The sequence below is a fragment of the Sylvia atricapilla genome, chromosome 17 (genome assembly GCF_009819655.1).
Source record: "Sylvia atricapilla isolate bSylAtr1 chromosome 17, bSylAtr1.pri, whole genome shotgun sequence".
Lineage (NCBI taxonomy): Eukaryota > Metazoa > Chordata > Aves > Passeriformes > Sylviidae > Sylvia > Sylvia atricapilla.
In genome coordinates, this window is record NC_089156.1 from 7,537,156 (window position 1) to 7,551,791 (window position 14,636).

The 14,636-nt window shown below is 43.6% G+C and overlaps 1 protein-coding gene and 1 long non-coding RNA gene across 19 annotated transcripts in view; one reads left to right on the forward strand and one right to left on the reverse strand.

Moving 5' to 3' along the window:
* Positions 1-14,636, reverse strand: part of FBRSL1 (fibrosin like 1) — a 502,004-nt gene that overhangs the window by 315,033 nt on the left and 172,335 nt on the right. The window contains exon 1 of one of the 18 annotated variants that reach the window (XM_066331473.1): positions 6,837-8,839. The exons of the other annotated variants lie outside the window; for them this stretch is intronic. The gene's annotated coding sequence lies outside the window, so the exon portion shown is untranslated. Of the gene's footprint in view, positions 1-6,836; positions 8,840-14,636 lie in introns of those variants that run through there. 18 annotated transcript variants of the gene reach the window in all.
* On the forward strand, positions 3,384-5,271 carry LOC136368951 (uncharacterized). Its single transcript, XR_010744932.1, has 2 exons — positions 3,384-4,414; positions 4,580-5,271. It is a non-coding gene; the product is annotated as an uncharacterized lncRNA (long non-coding RNA).

The window sequence follows — 14,636 nt, forward strand, 5'->3', positions numbered from 1 at the left end:
TCAAACATCCTAAGCTGTCTGTATCAATATTTGAGTTGCTAGTTTATTTTTCTTTCTAGCTTGTTTCCATTTATGGTGTGCTTCTCCATTTAATATTAAATCGACAGTGACAGATCATCACCCTTTTTCTAAATTCACTAAATGGTTTAATAATATAATTTTGTGAAACAGATTTGTGGCTCGCACGCACACACCAAGGCAAAATAAAGATGACAGCGCATTTGAACAAGGCAGCAATAAAACAGTGATAGTAATAAAGAATAAAAATGCTATATCAGGTTGCCATGGGAACCAGCATTCAAGGACTCCAGGTAACGTTGTAAAACATGCCACTGAGCATAAAGCAGCTAAGCAGGTTAAGAGGTTATTTATTAGGCTGCGACGTGTTGTGCAGTGCCCTCTGGTGAGAGCGCAAGAGAGGCACAAACGGGCTCCAAACGAGGCACAAATCCAAGTGTTTGTGCCCCAGGAGCATCACCCAGGAGCTGCACGGCTGGGAAGGAATGGCACAGGCCATGGGCAGCCGGCACAGGTCAGGCTGGTGCAGAGCTGCACTGGGGTGACACCAGGACACGCACCCACAGTGCTTCCATCTGCCTCCTGTCCCAGCCACAGCGAGCCACCAAGGGCTCCTGAAACATCTCCAGGGTGGGATGTGCCAGCCTCTCCAAGGGCTGCTTTTCCTGCTCAGGGTAACAGGATCAGCTAAAGCCACAGCAGGTATGATTAAAGCCAGCAAGCACAATCCTGGGGGCACAGCGTGTTTTCTCAAGGACTGAAAGTGGAACTTGTTCCATGCCCAGAAATGTCACTAAAATTAGCAGCAGTTCCCCACGTGGAGGGGTTCCAAACCCAGGCTCAGAGTCCCTGGAGCTCAGGGACATGCACCACTCCATGAGGAACACAGAGAAATGACTCAACGGGGTAAGGAACCCATGTGCAAACAACAAAAAACCAATTCAGCAATTCAATCCAACTCAAGGTAAAAACAACCTGAGGTGTCCCGTCCTACACAAGACAAAAACACACAGATACCAATCAAACACAAGATGTTCTGGAGCATCTTGACAAGGTAGAACACACTCCACACACAACAGAGGATGCTGCAAAGCCTTTTGAGGACATTCTGCTCCCCTGCACCCTCACCATGACTCTCCAGGCTCAATCCATCAAGCCTATTTCCAGGTAGCATTAGTTAACATAAAGCATTTATCTGGGGGAGCAGAATAGACTGCTTACAAATATCACAGCACAGGGTTTTCTTTTTACCCACAGGCCTTTCTGTAGGGAAATCAATACAAGATCCAGTTAAATGATTCTGAATAAGCACTGTTAACATTTTGTATAGATTGGCTCCACCAAAACCGAATCAGAGCCAACACCATCCTGATCCATCATCCTTCCTGCTACACCTAAAATAATGGAAATCGTAACAGAGACAGGACAATTTTTAAGCCTGCCAAAACCTGCTAAACACAAGGCATGGCTGGATTAGCTTTTTCTATTAGCAAAGCCTACTTAGCCTAATATTCTGCAGTGCTTTCCATGCAGCTTTCCTGTTGGGATGAGGGTCAGTGCTTGTCCAGCCTGCCAGCACTACTCAGCCAACAGGCAGCTCCCAAACCCAGCACAGCTCTGTGGCTAGCAGCAGATCTGGATTTGTCTTTAAACTGCAGAAACACTGCTGGGAGGTGGAGGGGGGCTGGAATATGAAACCCATCTCTCCTTGTTTTCCCCTGCACCGTTAAAGCTGTCAATTCAATTCTCCTCCCACTAAGTGGCACCAATGCACCGCAAACCACAACGAAAACATCTGTACAGACAGCTTATAAATAAATATTCCCCTGTCTTCCTGAGCCTGGCCCGCAGCAGGGGAAATCAAACAAGCAGGAGCTGCTGTGGGAAGGGGCAGCAGGGCTGCCGTGGGCCAGCTCTGGCACAGCCCTCCAGGTATGGCTCTCTTCCCTCATAAAAACCTTTAATTACCTTTCCTTGAAGGAAACGCAGCTTACAGGGACGCAAGGAAAGATAAAAAGTCCAAGAGGTAACGTTGTGTTGGTTGCACACCCAATACCTGCTCTCTCTTTGAGAAGAAGAGCGGCGCAGGGACAGCAGCAGACAGGGAAAGCCATGGAGCTTTGAGCCAAGCCCACACCACAAATCACACCCTGAATGCCAGGCACTGCAGTTTCTCTTCCAGACAGCCCTTGTGAGGCCCTTTTGTTCAGGAGAGCTGTAAGGACTGCCCTGAGTTCCTGCCTGAATGACCCAAGGGTTTGCCCAGCAAAGCCCAACATTGGTGTTACTGGAGAGCAGGGATGTGGGGCAGAAACAGCTTTGCTGTAGGTCAAATCTACTGTAAAAAAACAAATCTATGGCTCAAGCTTACTGTAGCTGGGAAAAGGGTATGAAACAACAAGTCTCATTTCTGTTAACCATCAGGCAGGAACAGAAACTAACAGGGGAAAATGTCTAGCAAGTATCTTTTTGCCAGTGCTCTTGGGAGAAGTGGCCACTAGCCAAAAACATCAATAGCATAAATGCCAACAATGAGCAGTTTGGGACATCACAGCTCCCCTTGTCATGGCCTGTCCTTTGGAAGGGTGATGCCCATGGTTCCTCCAAAGTGTGGAACAAAGTCGTGTGTTGAGCAAAGAGCTGAGCAGTGCCTGGACAGGAGGAGCAGGACCCAGCAGCAATGGATGATTGTTCTTAGTGGTTTCACCACCATCTGCCTCACATTTGCTCCGGCAGAAAGCTGCAAGAAGAGAGCAGCTCTGTAACACATTCCCATGCAGTCCAGCCTGGCCAGACACACAGAGCCCAGCGCTGGAAGCTGACAGACACTGACTCCTCCAGCCCAGGAGAACTGCCTGTGGCTGGCGGCCACCACACTCCAGACCAGACATACCAATCTGCCCTCCTCAATTAGCAATATGCAATGCCACAGAGGAATAACTTGCCTTCATCTACAACAGAGCTGAACAGCCACAATCACCACCTTTTTATACAGCAAGTCTGAGCAGTTATCCCTAAGGGCAGGCAGATATCCCTAAGGGGAGGAAAAAAGAGTTCATAGGCACCTCCTGAGTCTGTTTTTAAAACAACACTCACAGATGTAGTGCTGACATTAAACCTCCTCTGCACTGAAACCAAAGCAGGGAATAAAAGAATCCCCTTGGTCTTGAAACATTCCAAATGCCCTACATTGAGCACTGGGGCATCCAGTCACTGGCCAGGGACGTTGGCTTGCTTCTTTATGCTCCCTCCACCTTTCCCCCATTCAATATCCAACAGCTGATTATTCTGTTGTTTGCAGTAGACTGAAGTAATTAAGCTTAACCCTAGTCCTGTGGGAGTCCCAGAGAAGGTTAGTGATCCACAGGCATGACACGCTGTTATTTATAGCTGATTAAGTTCTATTTATCTACATTTAAATGTTGCAGGAGATGGGAAGAGATCCCAAATCACATCTGTGTCTTATTAGAAACACCAGCTGTGTGTGGTAGCTTAAAGTTTGCCTTTCTTGAGAGGTTATAAGGAAAAGAAAAACCAACCCTGAATAACTCGAATTCTTCACTGTAGCTAAATAAATTGGTGTGGTTTAGTCATAATCTTCAAGATGTAAGCCTGCCATCCCATGCAACTGACCTGCTTCTGGGGTCAAACTCGAACCCCAAATTAGCCAGGCCACTTTGAAGCCGTTCTGAGCACTGTAATTGCATTTAGTTTTTACTGTAAGACTGTTCATGTCTTAAGAGACATGAGAAAGGTGAGCAGCAGGTCACAAACCAGATCTTTAGAGGCATAACTTCTGAGCCTCTATGCATTTCAAAACAGCACTGTAGTTTCACTGGTTAGACCCTGATCATGTATATGCTCTATTTTCACACACACAGAGGAAGACAAGCGAACTGAGGGGATGCAGTTCTGTCACCACCCTTTCCTCCAGAGAGACGTGGTGCTAGGGCCCACAGCAACCACTGAGACTTGTACCTTTGTGCAATTTGAGCTACTGCCTTTTTGGTGGTAGAGAACAGTAACAGAATTACTTGCATGTAGGATATACAGAGAGTTTATAGGATAGTATCATCATAACTCAGAGTCAGGCTCTAGAGGGAGGGACACCACTGTCTTGTCACTGTTTTCACCAAATCACAGAGGTAATGCAGAGTTCACCTCCTAATTCCACAGCAGAACGTGCTGAAGGAAGCAGTAAGCTGAGATCTCCTTCTGTGAGAAGCCCTAGTTGAAACATCCAGATAAGCAACAGGAGGAGAGAACAGCAGGAACATCTAGCTCTTGTGGCTGCAGAACTGTAACTCTCCCTAAGATGCTTCTTAAGAACCAGAAGAAAGACATATCTTTGCCTTTTCCCACTGCAAACCATTTGTGAGTTTCAAGACCTTGGTTGGTAAGTTCCAGCCCAGAAGGGCTGGCTGAGTTTCACTTTTAGCATCACCTGAAATGGAGCTGAGATTCAAAACGAAACTTTAAGGTAAAAAAGCAAAACCTCTGAGTTTTGCAAAGGATGCTTTGAAATGCCTCACCTTGGCTTTGACACCTTCTTCTCACACAGGAATCAGTGAGACTGTGCCCACAGGAGCTCTGTGAAACTGTGCATCTCGAAGGGAAGACCCACAAGGACTACTTTCACCCAAGCCACTGCCTGCAGCCTTCAGATGGATGATTAACTGGCTGTCAGTCACCCCACCACAGACTGAACTGCAGCTCACTTGGGCTTCCTTTGCAATCCTCACCCACAGTTTGACCTGGAGGGGTGAAAGCCACCCTGCTTTTTCCCTGTGCAAGTTCTCTCCAAGCTCCAGGACCATCCCCATCCTGTGCAGAGCCTGGGGACTCCTGGCTCTCACCAGTCCCAGCCCACATCTTCTGGAGTGATGCAGCCGTGGGCTGATGTTAACAGAGCGTTAAACCTCAAATTAGAGCATGGCTGGAGCAAGCCTGGGATATTTCCAGTTTCCCCTAGGAAGGCAATGCTGCCAGCTCTTTGTTTTGTAGTGAGGCATGTGATAATTTGGCATCATCTTCTAAGTTCTGAAATTTGCTGGAACAAAAGAAATGTTGAGCTTTCATTAAGAGGAAAAAACAAAGTGTACAGTCTCAAGGCATAAACACAGACTTGCAAATACAGCCCATGAGTGCCTGAATACAATTAAGAAGACTCTAAACCAGTGCTCATTAAGTATCTCGGTTGCTGGATAGCTTATTTGTTCATTCTTATTATTTGATTAGATTTGATAACTCAAATAGTTTGGAGTTGTATTTCTGCTGTGGCTCACCTGTTGCTAAATTCCTCTTTCACAGGCCTCCTTTACAACCCTAAGGAATTCAGGTGGTCACCCTGCAGTGATATTTTAAAAAGGATGTTTTGAGATACACTAATATAAAGAACTATCAATCCCTTAAGTTTCACTTATTGGTGCTTTTAGATGACATGTTTCAGCAGTTGCAGGCAGGCATACATTCAACAACTGCCAGAAAAGTTCTTTCCATATTACGGGAAAAATAGAAGCATTTCAGTTTAAAAACAAAGAAAGGAAAAAACTCAACAAAAACAGAGCCAACAATGAAGCAAAGTCTGGTTATTCCAGAGTACAGTTTCCCCTGGAACTTTGTGTTGCAATTATTGACATATCCCCAGATAGTCAAACTTATGTGGTCCAAAGTTTTGTTGTGGATTTTGTGGAACACGTTGTGCCCGAGCCAACTGGAGCAGACTTTGTTATCAGGCTCAGCAGTGGAACAGGGGACACACAAGATTTGCTACTAAAGGGAAAAAAAAAATCACTGAGCTACACAAACCACAACAAAACGAAAAACCCAAATTCAAGCATACTACAAGAAGCAGGTTCGAGTTGCAACCACGCTGACATCTAAAGACCCTTTGGCTGGATGAACAGCGCAAGCAATCAAGAAAAAGAAGCACCAAAACTTTCCACTTCTCTATAACTTCAGCTATAGTAGAATACAGCTCCTGGCAGAGCCACACCTCATAACCACAGGACAAGAGTATCTTCAGGTACACACAACAGCAGCAATGTTTCTTCCTCGTGCTTTATTTTCCCCATAATGTTTTAACTTTATCTTTTGGCTGGACAGGCTAAAAACACATGAGGAGAGATGGAATGCCTGGATGCACTGCTTTACTATTAATCCTAATAAGCACGAGCAGAAATCTGAAAGCAAACACTACAAAGACTGTCCACCACAAAAATTCAACCTCAATTTCCATTTTCTAACCATAGTCCTACAACTTCAGAATTTTCCTTGATGTACTTATGAGTTCCTCTGCTTCCTCCTTTCAAATTATATTTACACAAAAAACAAACCAATCGGAATTATTCTGGAAAATTACACAGCATATGCTTTCAGATGTGCAAGAGCTGCTGAGTGCCTAATTTATTAGAAGGAAAGCAGAACCAAAATACAGCCATACTGCCATACCATATAAATCACCTTCAATAAGAAGATTTCTGTAACCCTGTTTCTGTCCCATTCATTGCAGGCAGATGGGATGAGTTGAACTGGAGGCTTGTTACTAGTCTCTGCTTAAAAATAACCCCACAAAAACACAAACCCCAAGAAATAATACAGCCAAAAATAGTACGAAGAACACAAATGTGCTGCCACAAACACAGCCATGGCCATTCAATGAATTGCTGTGAACTAAGAGATTGTGACAGGAACTTTGGGGAAGCACCCAGGAGAAAGCTCCCAAGCCTGCTGTGCCACCCAGCCTTTGCTATCCTCCCTCCCTGTGAAACTGTGCACAGCCCAGAGCCTGAAATGGGATGGGAAGAGGTCAGCAGTACCTTGTCTTCCTTCTCTGCCTCAGCATTCACCTCCACTCCTCAGCACGGGTCCCCTCCTCTACATGCACCACAAGTGCTCAGTAGAGGCTGCGTGGCTCAAAATAATGAGGATCTAAAACAACAGCTTTAAGCACTTAAACAAAAACACGAAACAAAAGAGAAGTGGAGGGGACGAAAAAAAAAGAAAAAAAAAAAAGAAAAAAAAAAAAAGAAGAAAAAGTAGTGGAATAAATCCAAGCGTAGCTCTTGCAGCTCAGAGCCCCTGGCAAGTGCCAGCAGTTTCAAAAGAGCTGTAATCTGTAAACTGTTATCAAGGTTTATCGCACTCCAGCTCTTATCTAAACCAAACAATCTCTAGAACAGCAGCTGATAAGGCATCCTGACAAGGTAATTTCAGCAATTTAAATCCACTGCTACGGCCATCATACACCGAGAATATTTTAACACCCTTTCCAGTTTAACCTCTAATCTCTCTTCCTCTGTTCTTTCCAAACACAGGGCAGTTTTTCTCCCCTGCAGCCAAGGCACACTTCCTGCCATCGCTGGTGCTGCAGCCAGGTGCCCTTTGAGCTCTCCCCTCCAGTGCCAACTTGCCTAATCAAAAAGATCATTATTTTCCCTCTGAATTCAAGTGGCCATTTTCCCCGGCTTGACAAAGGGCCATCCTTAAAAGCAGCGGCTACATCTGTCACAAGGTGCTGTGTGGGAGAGGAGAGGGAAAGCAAAGGCAGCAAACATGAGGCAGGATCGGCCCTGGCATGACTGTAACACAGGAGAAATATGTTCTTTGTAGTCCCGTGGGATTTTCACCAAGAACATCTCACCCACATGCCACAAGGCAGGATTAGCTCAATGGCTCACCTTCCAAAAATCATTCACTGGCCAGAACAACCAGTGTCTCTTTCTACATTTTTTCTTGCAACAGACTTTTTACATCAGGCTAGACTTTGATATATGGGACATCTGAAAACACTTACTCATGCTAAATGTAGCTGGCAAATGACATACACAAAACCAAAACAAAACCAGTTACCTCTACTGGACAGAAGCATCAGTCCATCTGATGCAATTTCCTCTGGTCACTAGAAACTGCCTTGACACAGCTCCTAATGATTTCTCTGTGCTGGAGCAGAGAAGTGATATTAAGCTACTGAGACATTGCTGTGACTCCAATACTAAACAGCAACTTGCCTACATCACAAAATGTTTATGTACACAGCACAGAGCAGAGCAGCTTCAGAAGCAAAGGGATTTACCCTGGGATTTCCACAGCTCCCATGAGGCTGGGGAGCAGAGCTCAGTTCTTGTGCAATGGCCATGGGCACACCCAGCACCTGCAAGGGCAGCAGAGCCACCAAAGTCACCCAAGTGACCACAGGAGAGCTCCTGGAGGAGCCTGTGGCCAGGTCCCTTCTCTGGTGCCACCACTGAGTGTGCCAGAGGTGTTCTCTTCATATGAACGGGAAGTGAACAGGGCAAACCAGAGAAATTGCTCAGTTCCCTCAGGTGGAGCTCCCCAAATCAGGAAAGGGAAATCAAGATTTCTTGGTATATGCACACCAGGGAGAAAAAGCCCTCCCAATTAGATGCTGCAAACCCCAAGAAATCCCTTTGTTAAAGATGGAAAATCCTCTTACAGCCTATTTCAGAATCTTTCTTCAATCAAAAGATAATGAATCAAGAGACATACCAGATGCAAACTCCCATTTTCCTCTATAAATCAGTGTCTGACGTGTGAAATGCCAAGTAATTTGTTTACCTTACAAGACTTAAACACAGTTAAAGAAATAATAGTGTCTTCAGTTTTAATCAGAAAAAAATATATCCTGAGTTCCAGAAAAGTTACGCAGCACAGGTAGGAACAGAACTATAAATTCACCATGGTAGCCTTCACCAGCCCAAAGAGAGATGAGTTATTTCCTTTCTCTTACACTGTGAAAAACAATATTTTTTTTCATCCCTGAATACCTCTGACTGGGAAAGCAATTGGGTCTCTGGCATCAGGGAAATCCAGCAGTGGTGGTCTGATTCACCAGGTAGGAAAATGTGTATGAATATTGCTCTAAAGGAGTTGACATCAAGATCTGGACAGCGTAAGTGTCTACCACAGAGGAAGAAAGTGATCATCTAGTCCTAAAAGACACGCAGTTTGTATCAAAACATACATTATCTCTGTGTTCCTCCTGCAAGGCTTTTTGGGGAGGTTATTTGGGCTGGATATTGTACTCTAATGGGTTCCTATGGTATGATATTTCTAAGGGCTGTGCACTACCCTGGGTCCAACTGCTCTGCTCCAAGGAGGAATGAACATCACAGCTCAACCTGTTTCTTGATCCAACCTGAGTGCACAGAGAACTCGCCTGTGAAAGCACAGTTATGATGCAGCCACTCAGCATTTAAAACATCCAATCCAACCCACCATAAACTGTCACTTCAGGCATTTATGGCAGACAGTAAACACATGCTTATCAGGGAACTGCACCCTGCAAGCCCAGCCAATGGAGCAATATTTCTTATCAAATCAATGGCTTATCAGGGAACTCAACAAAAATAAAGGTTACACCATACGGTCTCCTCCTTTTTACCTCTGCTCCATCAAGATGTACAACTCTAATTAAAGCTACATTGCTCAGACTTTGTAGATTTGCTTCCTCCTTGCCTGTCCTTGAAAGCAAAAGCCTGCCTTTAAAGCAGAGCACATGGAAACAATTCCCTACCCAGCTGTGCTGAGCTGGACAAACAGCGCATCGACCCCGAGCCGTGCCCACCTGCCGTCCTGCCCGTCCCCTGGGCGCTGCTTCCTGCACCCCAGGGACAGCACCAAGGTCAGGAGCCATCAGGAGTGAGCCTGACGTGTCTGCACAGCCACTGGAACCACGGGGAGACCACTGCTGCTGATGGCGATTTGGTTTAATTGAATTAACAAACAAAAGCAACGCCGTGTAACAACACAGAAAACAACCCAGATTCCTTTTTACCGAGAGTTGTCGAAAATCGTGAGGTCACGTTGCACGAACAAGGACACTTCTGAAGCAAGCAAATGTGAGTATTTTTGTTTGACCAGTTATTAAAGCTCCTTCAGAAGCCACATTTCTCCACACAAAGGGAGTTATTCCCCCTTCTGCAGTTGTTCCGTCCCACACCGCAGCCTCACTCTCTTACTGGCAAAGTAACAACAGCTCCCTCAAACAGAACAGCTTGGATGCAACTTACTGCCCATAACTTAAATGAACTTAATTAATAATCTTCTAGTTAACTGCTGTTTAACAGCTGATATCATTATTAGGTCATTTTCCATGCATAAGTTTGCAGCAGAGGCACTGGGAAGTACCCACACAAACAGCAGCCACATGGAGACTGAGGGGCAGGTGTCTTGAGTGGTCACTCATGCAGGTACCTGGAACAACTGCTATTAAGTGCCTTCACACACTCACACATGAAAATTCCTAAATTGCAAAGGATCAGAAGAATTTCAGGTGCTGAGCTGTTGAGTTACCAAGCCGACCATCACACTAACCAAAGATTTCTCTGCCTCAGGGAACAAGGCTGGTGAAGTTACTCAACACAAGAAAACGACCCTCTTGATTTTTATTTTTAAATTCAAATCAGGTTTTTCAGATTACAAAGCACCTGTCAGTACTATCACAGAACTAGGTGAATAATGACTTTTAAAAAAATTCAATAGAAGCAGCCCAACTACTCACTCACCACTTCACACTATACAGTTCTGGTTAATCCAAGCTTCTAATCATGACATGTGACTGCTCCTTCTAAAAGCTCTAGCTCATCAGATATAAATTAACCTGAAAAATGGAATTACCCTGTAAAGTGGTCTGCTCTTTCCCTCTACTTTTTACAAGATCTAAAAATAAAACACTTGGGGCCTATAATCTGTTACTGACAACACTTGATTTTGCTGAGCTGTACAGTCTGGAACAAGAAACATTCATTTCTACCTAAGAGACAATGATGGATTTCAGTCAGTGTTACCCAAATGGCTGTAGCCTCTTCCTCTCCTCAGATGACTAGGAATGTTTTCCATCTACAAGAACTTTCCTATTGATTAGCTGTTGTTTGTGCTCTTTTCATGAAAATCTTTAAAAATAGCTACTCATCTATTTTATCAATACTACTGACAACTTCATTGTCAAGTAAAAAAAAAAAATTACCCCTCCCTCCCTTTTTTTTAACTTCCTTTAACTATTACCATATAAATCTGAACTGTCTTTATGGATTACCTATGCATGCTGCTCTTACCAAGTCAGGTTAAATTTAGTTCTAATACAATGCACTTCTCAGCAAACCCATAAACACAACCCCCCCTTGATAAGCAAGCAATAAAACCCTGTCCTTTATTGCCACCAAGGTAATTCCAACTTTAATATATCTATTATTCCAACACTGAGATTATTTTGCTGCAGTAAATTGAATTCTTCATGAAGGAAATAAAAAAAATGCATGAGAAATGCTGAAACAAAACTCGAGCTTCGGTGATACACTAGAGAACAGAAAAATTCAGAGAAACTGAAATTAATACAGAAAACACAAGGAAGGATAACTTAGAATAATGTTATTTCTCACAGTGTTGCTGGGATAATTTGCAGCATGTCAAGACCAAGCATTTCTATACTGCACTTCATCTGAGACTACCAGAGAAGAGGCATTAAACAGTTCACTTCCCTGCTGCCTCAAGGACAGAATTCCCAGTTTCCAGCATGCAAAACGCTGCAAATGGAACCTGAGGTCTTATTTCTGACTCACACTTTGTCACTTGCAAAATCCTTCCTTTTCCACAGCCTGGATCTGATTTGCATATTACTCTTTTCCTAGCATGCAAAAAAAAAAAAAAAAAAAGGGAATGGGTTGAAAGATCATGGGTAGTCCTGAGAATTCACTCAGTTTGTGCAGACTCAGAAGGCAAGTTAACCATCTGCTGTTAGAACAGCTGAGACTTAGAACTCCTGTTCCCCTTCCTGATCCTAACTCCACAGGCTCCAGAAATGTTTTCATTAACATCAATTTTGTATTCAGAGAATCAAACACTACCATCATCATCATCCTAAACCCCTGCTCAATGCTTTGCACCACACCACAACTTTAAATCAAAACCAAGATGATTCCCAAACTGATAGAGGACTTGGAAATATGTGCAGAATCTCCCATCAGAGGGTGAGTCTATTGTCATTGAGCAGTTCAAACTTCTCCTTCAGGTGAAGATCTGCCATAAGCAATTAGAGGAGTTTGCACTGTGTTTTCATGTTCCAGTGAGATAACCAGAATGTTACTCAGTAAAACAAGGACTGAAAACATTAGTGCCATCTCTGAAATACAGCAAAATGGTGTATACATCAACTACCACCCCCAACAAAACCAAGTTGAAAATATGGAAAACAACAAGAAAAAAAAATAAACTATCTTCCACCATCTCACCAACTGAAATGAAGCAGTCCAAACACGCTGGCTGCACCCACACAACAGAGAAACCGAAGGGAAAGGCAGGACCAGAACTATTTCCCTCCTACCTCCCACCTTCAGCAGCCCGGGTCTGTTTTCCCTGACTGCCACAGAAAGCCCTTCCTGCCCAGCTCCCACAGCCCAGGGTCTGTGATTATTTGGGCTGACACAACCCTGCACGGTCCCCAAGAGCCAGGGGAAGTTTGTTCTTCACTGCAGGGAGAACAAGAAATGCTGGGAGTCAGGAGGATGAACAATGAAAGAAAAACGTAAAACTGGAGAAGTGAAAGCTACAGTAACACAGGACAGTCACAGAGGCGGGTTAATTATTAACACTGAAGACTTACCATCCCCTAAATCTTTAAAAATGTTTAACTAAGCAAAGCCACAGCAAGGAAAGTGCATGGTTGAGTCTTCTTTCCATTTTGCAGAGGAGGAAACAGAGGTGAGGAATGAGCCCTTAAAGCCACAGAGAAGAGCACAGCCACGTGAATAAAATCTGTCTGGCTACTTGAATAAAACGTGTCTGGCTTCTAATCCTGACTGCCAGACTGAAAGTCCTCTGGTCTGGTTTATCTTCCTCTAAACCTCGTCAGGAAGGTGTGTATCAATGTCTTTTAAGTAACATTCTTACTTGTGAATTGAAAAGAACTTGCTACAAGGGACAAAATAAAAAAGCTGACCTTTGACATTTTTGAAAGCTCAATAAAAGGCAATAGGAAGCAAAATTGTATCATGCACCAATAAACTGTAAATTATTTTATGATATGAGAGGTTACTTAATCTGAAACTATAACTATTAAGGAGAGTGATAAGAGATAAGGAAGGTAAAGACTCAGGGACTTTTCAGCCTCATATCTTATCACTTCTGGTGTATTATTAACCAGCTTGATTCACAATATCCCAGTTACTTTGTGATCTTTCCACAGTTGAAAACTATTACCAAATGTGAAGTATCCAGAACTTTGTTCAGTTGTGCTACTAAAACAATACTATCTTGGTTTTGATCACGCATTCAAGCCACAGTAGCACTAACACAGGGAGTTGTAAATCCTGTAGAATTTTTTTTCTTAAGCCTGTGTAAACTTTATTTTGATTTTACTATGAAAAGGACAGTATGAACACTTAGTCCTCCTTACTCCTCTCCAGTCAACACACTCTTTAATCCACTTTGCAGAGATTAGTAAACTGCTCTCTAATATATTGCCTTGACATCTCTCTAACCAATTACACAAAGTTTTCCAGCGGGCATTGATTTATGTTAGATGTCCACAAGAATACTCACATTAATAAAGCTGATTGTGTCTCTCACCACAGAAATTATTTAATGACAGAAGCACTGTGATGTACATTCACCTGCACCCAAAGGAAATCAATTCACCAGCTGAACCACCCACCTGCTGTTAAATCTTTCATTTAGCTTGCATTGTTATTGATTTTAATTGAAGAAATCATGATTTGTCATAGCTTGTACTGCCTGAAAACTAAAAACTCTTTAATGTGTTGTTAAAACTGCAGGTTTTCTTATCCACAGTGGAAGAGTATTGCTCAACTAAATCCCCATATCACAAACCTGCAATCACACTGCACCTATGATTGTTTTAGCTGTTGTAAACCGTTGCAGTTGGATAAGGCAGCTCTAAACAGAATACTGGGGCTTGGGGAGAGAGAGATCTATTATTTTATTAAATGCAATTCATCCTCCTCCCCTCTAAATCCTCTATCTGGCCAAGACTTAGTCATATCAATAATCTCTCAACTTCAAGAAGTTAATGAGTGCAAAATATTGGCATGTACTGCAACCTTAGGGACTTAATTGTGCAGGAACTTCAATGCAACATAAACCTAACGCAGAGGCCAGAAATGTGGAATCTCCTCCGGGTCACTGCTGCTCCTGCACCTCAGCAAAGGTCATGGTGCACATCAGGAAACTGCTGTGGCTAAAAAACCTCACAGAACATAGAAGAGAAACACAAACCCAAAACTCAGCCACTAAGAGAAAGCCCAGTTGACTCTGATCCTAGCCCACAGCTGTCCTGCCACAAGGCAGCAGCTGGAATTATGGAGATGCCAGGTGGAAAGTAGCAGCAGTGCTGCTTTGCACCAGGACCAGCTCAGGGCACATATAATACCTTTCTGTATGCAATAAATGCCCCCCATACAGCATTAAGGAGAAAACCCTTTCTGGAGGTGGCTGTTAGGTGGCTTTTTTTGGCCAACAAAGCCAGAATGTAATTTTCTCTAATGCTAAGAGTGCTGTGTTGAAGAAAAAGGCAGGGCAAATAAAATACAACCCAGTCTCTGCTCTTCCAGCACAAAGCTGTCTCCAGCCATTTCACATCTGGC